General features: G+C 36.2%; 1 protein-coding gene across 1 annotated transcript in view; it reads right to left on the bottom strand.

Moving 5' to 3' along the window:
* The window catches only part of PDE3A (phosphodiesterase 3A), a 294,546-nt gene that overhangs the window by 173,185 nt on the left and 108,968 nt on the right, over positions 1–12,393 (bottom strand).

The raw sequence follows: 12,393 nt of genomic DNA, 5'->3' as shown, positions 1-12,393 counted from the left end.
TCTGTGATTAAGCCAAGCGTGGTGACTCATGCCTGTAATCCCAACACTCTGGGAGGCCAAGGCAGGCAGGTCACTTGAGGCCAGAAGCTGGAGATCAGCCTGGCCAACAGGGTGAAACCCCGTCTCTACTAAAAATACAAAAATTAGCCAGATGTGGTGGCATATGCCTGTAATCCCAGCTACCTGGGAGGCTGAGGCATGAGAATTGCTTGAACCCGGGAGGCGGGGGTTGCAGTGGACTGAGATTGCACCACTGCACTCCAGCACAGGTGACAGAGCAAGACTCTGTCTCAAAAAAACAAACAAATAAACAAAAATCTTGGATTAGGTGAACCACATAGAAGCAGCCAGTTTCTAAATCACCACATCTATCATATTTTCCTTCTTAAAAACATGAGGAACATATACGCTGGGAAGTAAGAATTGTTAATCTTAATGAATGTATCCCTCTGATACGGTTTGGCTGTGTCCCCACTCAAAATCTCATCTTGAATTGTAATCCCCATGATCCCCATGCATCCAGGGAGACACTAAGTGGATGTAATTCAATCATGGGGATGGTTTCCCATGCTGTTCTCATGATAGTGAGTTCTCACGAGACCTGATGGTTTTAAAGTGTTAGGCAGTTCCTCCTGTGTTCATTCTCCTTCCTGCCACCTTGCAAAGGTACCTTGCTTCCCCTTAGCCTTCCATCATGATTGTAAGTTTCCTGAAGCCTCCCCAGCCATGCGGAACTGTGAGCCAATTAAAACTCTTTCCTTTATAAATTACCCAGTCTCAGGCAGTTCTTTATAGCAATGTGAAACAGACTAATATTTGCTCTATCAATATAAATGTCAAGGCAATATATTTTTAAAGGTCTATCAGCAATAGGCTAAAATAAGAATTTATAAATGTGCTCTAAAAGAACTATCCCTTGGATTTTATTAGGAGAAACACTAAAATATTAACAAAACCTCAAGCTGCGGCATCCAAATAGTAGTGAAGTAAGGTCCTTAGTCTTGTTGGTCAGGCCGCAGACTCCTCAGTTGTTCCAAAGAACTCATCTAAATGACTGGATTTACAGTTTTGTTTTATTTTTTGCTAATCCAGAAAAACACAAATCTTTGTACTCCATAGCCTGCCATATTAAAAAAGAGCACAAATGCATTAAAGATAATAATAATAATACCTAAAAGTAAAATTAAGTATATAAATAAATACAAAAAGGTAAGTAAATGTCAGAAGATTATAAGAACATTGATGTCATGTAAATGTAGATAGGTGAATCCTTAAAATGTACTAGTTTTCATGTCAATATCAGCACAGAGTTCATTATGAAATCTCAGTTCATTTTCTTACTAAATAACCCAGTATACTCGAATGAATAATATCTTATTTTGTCTTATTCTAAGCCCTGAGAATATAAACAAAATGTACTCTGAAAGCGTATTAACACTAATCAGAAAAGGACAAAACAAACTTTCAGAATTCTTATGGGTTGAATTGTGTCCCCCCCAAAAAAAACATATTTGCAGTTCTAATCCCCAGTGCCAATAAACGTGACCTTATTTGAAAATAGGGTCATTGCTGATGATCAAGTTGGAGTCATTAGGCTAGGTTCCAATCCAATATGTCTGTGTCTTTATAAAAAAGAAATTTGGATTCAGAGACAGACATATAAAAAGAGGCATGGGAAGAACGCCATTACAAGCCAAGGAATGCTTGAGTCCCCAAAAGCTAGGAGAGAGGCACAGAATAGATCTTCCCTCGCAGCCCTCAGAAAGAACCAACCTGCTGACACCATGATCTTCGACTTCCAGCCTCCAGAACTGTGGGACAATGCATTCCTATTGTTTAAGCGGCACAGTTTGTGGTACTTTGTGACAACAGCCCCAGGAAACTAATACAAAATTGACATTTCGTTGTCTAATTTCACATGCTACTTTTGATCTCAATAAAATATGCTGAAAGTTTGCTATTCTCTAAACACATTAAGAATGAGTGACCAAGATATTTTCTCAAGACTCATTTCTTTCCTTCAAACTCACCACCCATCAACACACAAACCACACCAAGAAAAGGAACAAGAATAAATAAATCTTTGAAGAGGATATAGTAATTTTTTAAACACAAATTACAATTGGCCTTTCTGGTCATCCATACATCAAGGACCAATATTAGTGATGTCCCCTTAACATCAGTTATTTCACCCTTTACAGCCATACTTTCAAATTTTGAGGCCATTTCAAAGTGTATGTTTTATCCTAAGTATAAAAATTAAATGAGATAATGTAATAAAGAACAAAAGGTAAAAGACAAAGCAGAAAGTTTAAACAAAATTCAAGCCAAAAATTGCTGAAATGTTGATTAAACCTAATGGAGCTCATTAGCCATTAATAGATGCCAGGGTTAAAGTGAAAAAGAATAAGCACATTGTGTTATACAGAGAAACCCCTTTCCTTCAGAAATCAGAGAAAAGCCCAAAATTACATTTTCCCTTACCCAATATGATGAGAAATTGTACAAGAGAGATATGTTGATTTGGGAGAACACTGATTATACTTAACTCTGTTTTTATTACAAGTGGGTTTTATTTAATAGCAACAGTTAAAATATTAAAGAAAAACCTGATATAAAAATTAAAACAGACTATTACTGAATTACATACATACCACTAAGCATAGCATACTTTTAAGAGATAAAAATCTCAAGGAAATTATAGTAACTACTTTGTTTAATTCAGAGGGACTAGTTTGAGGAGGGGAGATACAAATTTGTATGTATTACAGAATTCTGTCTGCATGACCTACCATATAGAGAAATTAAGTACTTAGGTAACAGCTAAAAATATTCCAATACATATACAAGGAGATTTTTGAAAATACTCCAGAAAGAAGGCATAATTTAAAGAAAAAACAAAAACCAAAAAACTGTTCACTAAGCTATGAGTCAGTTGGACATGGGAGGAGTACAGGAACCAGCAGGCTAGGAGGTTCCATGCAGCCTGTCACACATCAGAGCCCTATAGACAAGTCTGACATGAGGAAAGTTAAAAGCATTATACATTTTTAAAATCACATTTTAAATGTCTATACATCTATGCTCATAATTTTATCTGGAAGATGAAAGGCTATGAGAAGTAAAATATGTTGAGATTGGAACAAATGCTAGATAATCCATTATTAATATTTACCTTTTTCTCCAAATTTTTCTGAGTTTAAAAAAGATTGAATTTTAAGCTATACAGCAGGATGATTTCTCCATAGCAATTAAACTAGAAAGTAGATTTCTAAACATTACAGTAAAAACAGAGTAATATAAGGAAATAGGAAAGGAACATCATGTGTTTTACATTTTAATAAAACACATCAAAGATAAAAGTATCTCTCATATTAAAAAGTCAAAGTTCTAATTCAAGTAACACATATTTGATACGGGCTTACCCTCAAGGCAGATACCATTTTAAATGAATGAGCGTGATTTTTTTTTTCTCATTTGCAAGTCATTTGCCAGAATTTATTATAGCTTACAGTCTTTTAGAAGTTTTTTTTGTTTTTTTGTTTTGAGATGGAGTGTCGCTCTGTCGCCAGACTGGAGTGCAGTGGTGCGATCTCGGCTCACTGCAACCTCCGCCTCCGGGGTTCAAGCAATTCTCCTGGCTCAGCCTCCCCAGTAGCTGGGACTACAGGCGCCCACCACCACGCCCAGCTAATTTTTTTTATTTTTAGTAGAGACAGGGTTTCAACATTTTGGCCAGGATGGTCCTGATATCCTGACCTCATGATCCACCCGCCTCGGCCTCCCAAAGTGCTGGGATTACAGGCGTGAGCCATGGCGTCCAGCCTCTTTTAGAAGTTTTGAGATGAAGACTGATATGTAGGCATCAAATCTCTTTGGTAATGTTGTCTGAAAAAAGGATGTCTAGGAAAAGCAGTGCTATAAAGAGAGGAAATTTCACTTTTATGTTTTAAAAAAATCAAGCAGAAACTTTTATTTGCCTAATTCCTACTTCATATCGTACTTTGCACTTTCTAGGAAAAAAATCTTTCCACAGAAACATGAAACATTGCTTTTGAAAGACTAGAAGCAACCAACTAAAAATTAAGCAATTGTTGCAAATTAAATCTGTAGTACAGCTGCAACCATTTAAAAAGAGCAGCTGTTGAAGAAATAAAAGTACATTCTCTGCATCAAACTAGAAAACATTCAAAAACATAGTGACATTTGATTAAATGGATATTTATTAGAGACAGTTCCATATGGCTTTTACACAGATTCTTTCACATAAACACCAGCTTCTCTTTTTATATTAGAAGTTGAGAAGTGCTTATCTCTAAAACAGTCAGACATACTTAGTTCCAATTTTGTCCATTGAGAAAAAAACGTTTATTTTATTTTAATGTGTATTATAGCTTGGCCAGCTTGATTATGTATAGCTGGGCTTTAATGTTTTGCACTGTTCAACTTTGTGTGCCAGAATCTGCTTCTCTTCATCTGAAACTCTTCTTATTCCTCAACTTGAACATGATTTTTTCTTTCCCTATATGTGCCCAAGTAAAACACTGAAGTAAAGCTCACTCAAGAGAAAAGCACACCTATAGAAATGAGGGAATTTCTCTGTGCCATGGCCTTCTGGTAAGTTATTCTGGAACAAAAATATTTGTGTTCCTATATGGCTTAGAAACATTCTTCTACATCAGGTTTTTTTTACAGAAAAAAAAAAAAAGACATGTGTGCAATGAATACTTTTAGTCACTAAAATACTTTTCATTTCTTAGTTAAATGATCAATTATGTAATCACACGAGTCAAAACAACGGGGAGAAATAATCTTGTGCTTTCTGTACTTGTTAGAGAAAATTACTTGGGGAGCTTGTTAAAAATATCTATTTCTCGCTGGGCGTGGTGGCTCACGCCTGTAATCCTAGCACTTTGGGAGGAGGAGGCGGGTGGATCACAAGGTCAGGAGATCGAGACCATCCTGGCTAACACGGAGAAACCCCATCTCTACAAAAAATACAAAAAATTAGCCGGGCATGGTGGCGGGCGCCCGTAGTCCTAGCTACTTGGGAGGCTGAGGCAGGAAAGTGGCGTGAACACGGGAGGCAGAGCATGCAGTGAGCTGAGATCGCACCCCTGCATTCCGGCCTGGGTGACAAGAGAGAGACTCTGCTCAAAAAAAAAAAAAAAAAAAAAATCTATTTCCCAAGTCACTTACATGGAGAATCTGAATAAACTGTTGAAGCCAAAAATCTGTAGAGTTTGGGGGATTTGTGAAGAGATGCTCTAAGCAATAAATGGGATTCATTTCAATGTTCTTAAAAATATATAAATATTAAAATGCTTCCTTTACTTATTTTTGTTGGCTGTTTCATTGTGTTACTCTATATGTAACTACCAAAGAGTAGGTCCTATAGTACCCCAGTTATGATTAGGGATTGATCTAATATGGCAAAAGTCTTCCTATCCAAATGACTAGGACTAGTTAATAACAACAACAACGTCAGTAAATACAGTTGAAAGAGACACATAAAGCAAATAATCATGTTTAAGAATTAAATGAGCACATTATAAACATTCAGTTTCAACTTAAAACATTCATTATTCAGACATTCATTCGCCAAACTTTCTATGAAGGGCTAAAATCCTGCAAGGTTTAGGTCTCCTACTCTCTATTTCATGTCACCTTTAGAAGAAAGATAATTTAAACATCTGTAATGCCGCACAGTTATTTGATCTTATAGTTTTACCCATAGTCCCTAATTATTTCATCTACACCTCAGTTAACACATATGCTATATCTACTTTGCCTTCATCAAATCTTTCAAAGAAAGCATTCAATCAAGTTTTCATAGAAACAACAACAATATTTTTGGCTTATATTTCAGTGGTTTATATAATTTTTAATTAAATTATACAATTACAATATTAAGGAAAAGTGGCATAAACTGGCCAGGTAACCACCACAATTCATGGACATCAGTTGGTATTTTTAACAGAAAGACTCCAGAGCACTGGTTAACTCTAGTAAGTTAGTTAAGGTCAAGTCAATGAAGACAATTTCTCCTATGGTTTCATTTCAGAAACTGAATGGTGTTCTGCCTTCACTGTCAATGCTAGTTTTGTTTGCTTACTTTGAGAGCTTCTCCCACTAGAACTTATCTTTGTGAAAAGATAGTGGAAAAAGTTATTCATAAGTTTTCCTTTCACACTGCCCTACTATGGTTTTTAAGCTGAATGAATTCACTTCTGGGCAAATCATTACTTTAAGAAAAATGAAAGTCACATAATCCAAAGCAAAGAGAGGACAGAAACTTCTTTCCATGAGATGAAAATGGTCAATAAGTTAAGGAAAATTATTCCTAACAGACTCGCAAATAACCTAAGCATTTCTTCAATAATAAGATCCTCTGTGTGTGTGTTTTGCAAATGCTGTATTTTATTTCTTTGAGAAATAACATTTTTGGAAAAAGTAGTTGATCATGTTAAATTATACAATGCTTTGGACACACAGTAGCTTGTCCACAATCGGAAGAATTTTTATATTCTGAATGCTTTACTATGTAAATGATAAAGATGTTAATGGAAATAATTTTAAAAGCCCTGAATGCAGAGGGCCCCTGCTACGTAGCTAAAAAATATATAACCTGGATGATGTTCTACTGTTTTGACTTGGAGTTTTATCCTGTGGTTTTTGTACAATTAACTGTCTTTTGTAGCACTGACACTAACTGCCAAATCCCTCTCATTGGTTGGCCACTGACACATCTCAAAGATACATCAAATACTCAAACTTTGCATGTTCTGACTTCAAAGACAGTAAGGATTTGGCCTCACAGCTATTAAATGAGGCCAGGTAGCAGCAGCAAGAGCTTGATGGACAGATGAGCTCATCTTCACTGCTGTCCCCATAGCCAAAAGAAAAATTTTTCTCCAGTGCTTGCTTTTGTCAACAGTGATGAAAAGAACTCAGAAAATGATTAGATCTTGACAAACTAAGCCTTTTAAATATTTGAGGACTTCAGGCTTAGATCATCCAGCTTCTCAATTTTGCTCTTTTGTATACCTTCCAATTGCTTTGTTATACCAGTCAATTTAAAATCAATTTAAGACTTTGTTGAACAATGTTCAACTATTAACATCTGAACTTACAGGAGTTCATAAAAGATTTCGAGCAATGAGTGATCTTCAAAGCAATGGCGACTGAAGCTGAAGTCTCTTGTCCAAGTGTCCTCACTGTAATATCACTTTCCAAACACAGTTTCTGCCACGCTGCCCCAGGAAAGCATTTTATAAATGCGCTCATGTTTGACCATAAACTCAAAGGAGCAAGATTTAGATATAGGATGAACAACCAAAATATTCTTCTGCAGTGAGATTCCTTTTCCTTAATTCCCTTTTAACTCACAAGAAGGGATAGGGACAGTTCTTCGGTTCTGGCCCTCAACAACCAAGACACATGATAAGCTCAAGAGATATGCTCAAGGGATAGCAGAGAAGAAAACGCTGAAAGAAATTTAGGTAAAAAGGTAATACATGAACTTCAGCACTGATCAAGGAGGAGTGGTGTAAAGTCCCCTGGGCTTACTAGTACAATCACGTTATACCTACAAAAAGAGAGCAATCCATCAGTACCCACTGGAATGAAACTTTAGCTCTGATGATACCTTGTAGACCACACTACATTTGATACAGCTTATGTACATAAAAATGAATTATTCAGTGTTTTTCTATTTCTATTAACTGTGTCAGCTACCTTTTAAGGGAATGACTAAAACCTTTTCAACAAGGATGGATATTTAGAAGTATTAGATACCATAAGTCAACCATTATTCTTGAGAAATACAGCAACACTACCTGAAAAATCAAAAACGAATTCCAAACTAACTGTCATTTTTCTAAGCAAATGTATAGATAAGAAGCCTGGCCATAATAAAACGTGGGTTTTAATAAATGTTGAAAAATGCCACAAAGTATATATTTTAAAATTAGTGTAATTATTTTCTGCTCTTTAATCAGGACAGTGAGAAAAATGCATGAGAAAATGCAGAAGGCTGGTCGACTTTTGAACTATCCAAAAATCTAGGCAAAAAATGTGCCAAAATTTTGACCTGGAAATGATTTGAGATTTATAGTCAGAGTGACTATGTTACATTAGAATTAATAATATTGAAATACAGCCCATAAAATATTGACATTGTCCTGGCTTAATAAGGATTTTGTAATATTAACACTTGTCCTGATTATGAAAAGGAAAATGTCATTTTGATTATATTTCAAAACAGGTGGGTGAAAAGCATTATTTCCTGGAAAAGTTTACATTTACAGTAGACATTTACACCATTACGTTTACAGGCAGTTTTTAATCTTGTTTAATATAACCAATATTTATTGAGTCTTTATTAAATGTCAAGCAGTACGCTAGGTAGGTACTGAAAATACAAGAAAAACAAAAAGAATAAGCGTCATCAGGGGCTCACTGAAGGCAGGTGTGTATTGGTCAGCCTATTGGCTCTGGATCCAGTACTTATTAATTATATAATATGACTTATGTGTTTCCAGAAGCTCACTCTAATGAGGGTGTATAAAATGTAAATGGCTGCCTAGGTTATGTATGCCTGATTACAACTGCAGCTATTACAACTATATAATATATCAGTATGTTTATTTCCTCAGTATCCTGTTTTGAACCACTGCTCCTTCCAGTTTGGCATGTTGCCTTCAAACATGACTCCCCTACATGGGACAAACTGTCAACAGGAATAAACCATCCCTATTCCTAAGAACACTTTATAAAAATCTAGATGAAGAATTCCTAAAGCTAATTCTTCTTCTCTCGCAATTATTATTATAAATACTGTAATTGTTGACAGACTATTTTGGAAGAATATGAGCCTCCTGCAGAAGCTTAAAGCCTTACACATTTTATTTATTTGTTTTAATTAATTACTTGAGGAATGAGTACTTCTGAGATTTCAAGAAGCCAAATTTGTGGCTTCTGGCAGAAGATGCGATCTGGAGGGAATGGCTTACTCTGGTGACAAGGAGAAAGGCAAGCTGTTGAAGCAGAAGAATCACGAGAAGACTTTTCAAGTACCATTCTTTGTTGTCCTAAAGGAAGGTAGGGGCTAGGAGGCCAGGTGGCTATGGTGTTTTCAAAAAGTCTCACTCTGCTGCTGCTTTAAGGGTCTCACTCCCAAGGTTAACATATTCGATGACAGAGAAAAAGAAATCTTTCTAGTTTTCTTTGTCTTATACATGATGGTATTCCTTTAAATCAGTAATGTTTTTAATTACCTTGAAATACACAAATCCTTCACTCCCTTTTATGTTCAAGGGAAAAGATTTTAGCAGAAATCAAGGTTATTTTTAAAAATCGGTTTATCAAGCCAGATATCAAATTATCCCTTTGACTTACGGCCTTAGCAGTTTGCATCTTTGCTAGAAGTGCTGTTCTTTATGACTCTACCAAAAAATAAAAAGTATTTAACAATGGAGCAGGGGTTCATTATTGCTGATCAGCAACTGGAAAGCTAGAGTCCCTTCTTCCTTGCAAACTGCATGATAATTCTCAGGATAATTAGGGGCATAAATTTACTGGCACGTAGTGTTTGTTTTTGCTGTGATTTTTTTTAACAGGAAAAAGAAGTATTTATGGTAAAATATTATCTCATATTTTTCTTTTAGCAGCACTAGATTTCACAGGCAATCTTAGTCAAATATATAGGATTTCTTTGTTTCAAAAGGTTATATATGCAATGGGCATTGAAGTTCTTGAAAACGCCAGAAACATGTCTTTCCTTTCTTGTACTCTAGCAATGAGAAAGTGTACCCTGTGCATCTGTTACAGAAATAGCCTCAAAATATGGCTTAGCAGTGAGTATATAAAAGTAGATGGAAAGAAGATTAACCCATCTATACTAAACCACCAAATAGTATTAGTAGTTAACAAGGCAATTCCTCCACGTTTTTAAATTCATAACCAACAGTAATCCTGTTAGACCAGATAAATGAATGCTCAGCTGCCACTTTATTGTTAATGACACAAAAGAATATAGGACATTCAGCAATCATATTCTTAATAATTTTCAATGTATACTTTAATAAGTACTGACATTTTCAGCCCACGGATTTAAAACAATTTGATGGAATTTGCCATGGGTTATAATTTTGTTGTCATATCTTTTTGCTCTTTGGGCAAGGCCTTTCCATCTAAACCCCAGGCGTTGGTTTGAATCCCTGTGGACTCAAGCATATGTTCAAGGGATTCATAGTTCATTCTTCTTGGATAATTTAGATAATCATATGAAACAAATTCCTCTCTAATGCCAACTGTATTGTCCTGCTATAGATTTACAGGGTGTATGATGCCACAAGATGGAACACGCAATAATCAAGACACACTAACCATGTGAAATTTTAAGTTCCCATCTTTAGGGCAGAAATATTGAATTACTTATTTTACTCAGTTATTTGGTTTCTTTAAATGTCCCTTGAAATTCTTTTATTATTTTTTATATGCCAATCACAGAAGAGTTGACAATCTCTACTTATTAAGATCATAACATCCATCAAATATATCCTGCAAAACTCAAATATCATAAAATCAAATATTATGTAGCACAACACAAATATCTCATGTCTCCTTTTTGCCACTTGGCATCGATATTACCAAGGCATTGATTTTTCCCAGTCTAAGGACATTATAGGTCAGTAACTTTGTGACATTAGTATTTTGTCAATAATAGCAATGCTCTACTCATGTTTTTCTACATGTTGCCACAATCCTCAAAACAAGAATAAAAGCAAGAACAAAATCTTTTTTATAACTCAAAAGAAAGGACAGTAAATTATTTAAAATGCAATGATTAAAGCAAAGAAATTTAGATAGAGAAAAATGCCTAATTTTAAGCTCCAGGCATAAACTTGTAGCATGAACTACATAACTCGTAGCATGAACTAAAATGCAAACTGAAGCATTTAAACAATTCTTGTGCTTATGGCTTCTCGCCCACAGTCACTTTCCTCCTGTTTCTACTTGGGTGCTTATCTAGCTTCTGGCATTCCGCAGCAAAAGTTCCAAGAACATCTGCCTCTCAGTTTCTTTCTTTCTTAGGGGTACAGCCAGTTTCTTCAGCCCATTTGAATCTCATTTTCTTTCCAGATACACAAAACAAAACTGAAAGCATTTTCTCTGTTCATTACATACCAAGATTGTGTGTGTGTGTGTGTGTGTGTGTGTGGTGTGTCACCCAGGCTGAAGTGCACTGGCATCATCTCAGCTCACTGCAACCTCTGCCTCCAAGGTTCAATCAATCCTACTTCAGCCTCTCAAATAGCTGGGACCACAGGCATGTGCCAACACGTCTGGCTAATTTTTGTATTTTTTGGTAGAGATGGGGTTTCACCACGTTGGCCAGGCTGGTCTCAAACTCCTGACCTCAAGTGATCTGCTGGCCTCGTCCTCCCAAAGTGCTGGGATGACAGGCATGAGTCACCACCATGCCCAGCCCCAAGATTCTTTTAACGAATCATTTAATTAGGCGAAGGGGTTGCAAAAAGCCTCTGTATCTTTTTTTGTTTTTAAAACGCTTTACTAAGATTATGTCATAGAACAAACCTCACATGAAAAAGCAAGTGTGAGCTAACTGAAGGCACTAGGCCCAGAGACTGAACATGCTACCGATTTTAACATGGGAGGAAAGAGAGGAGCTCAGGAATTTTAAAAGAAGGAACATACACACACACACACACACACACACACATATTTTTTCCTCTCTCACATTTGGTATAAGTGATAGATGTTAAGGAAAAAGAAATATTCCCCCATCTTTAAGTGGCAGAAGTATTTGGTCACTCATTTTTGATCAACAGTGACCTAAAGAGACTACTTACAAAGTTGGGCTAATCTGGCCTCTAAAGATTCAATTGTCACAGCACTGTCCCACTACCAACTCCATCAAAATAAAAAAAAAAGATAAATTTATCTTCTACGTTAGGATGAATAATGGCCCCCAAAGATAGCCACATCCTAATCCCTGAACCTGTCAAAGTTATTTTATAGGGCAAAAGGGAATTTGTGGATGAGACTAAATTAAGGATTTTGAGATAGGGAGATTCCCCTGATTATCTGAATGGGGCCTAAATATAATCCCAAGTGTCCACAGAAGAAAGAAGCAGAGGAAATTTAAGGACCGCAGCAGTCGAGGCAATGTGAAGATGGAAACAAGATGCTAAACTGCTGCCTCTGAAGATGGAGGAAGAGGCCAGGAACCAAGGAATGCAAAGAATGAAGCTCTAGAAGCTGGAAAAGGAAAGGAAAAGAATTTTCCCCTGGAGTCTCCTGAGAAAGCAAGCCTCTGCTGAAACCTTGATCTTGGCCCAGTGAAACTGACTTCATGCTTATGACCTT

The sequence above is a fragment of the Hylobates moloch genome, unplaced genomic scaffold (genome assembly GCF_009828535.3).
Source record: "Hylobates moloch isolate HMO894 unplaced genomic scaffold, HMol_V3 SCAFFOLD_8, whole genome shotgun sequence".
In the NCBI taxonomy this organism is placed as follows: Eukaryota; Metazoa; Chordata; class Mammalia; order Primates; family Hylobatidae; genus Hylobates; species Hylobates moloch.
The sequence above is the reverse complement of the archived record's forward strand: the minus strand, read 5'-3'. Positions and strand labels throughout refer to the sequence as shown.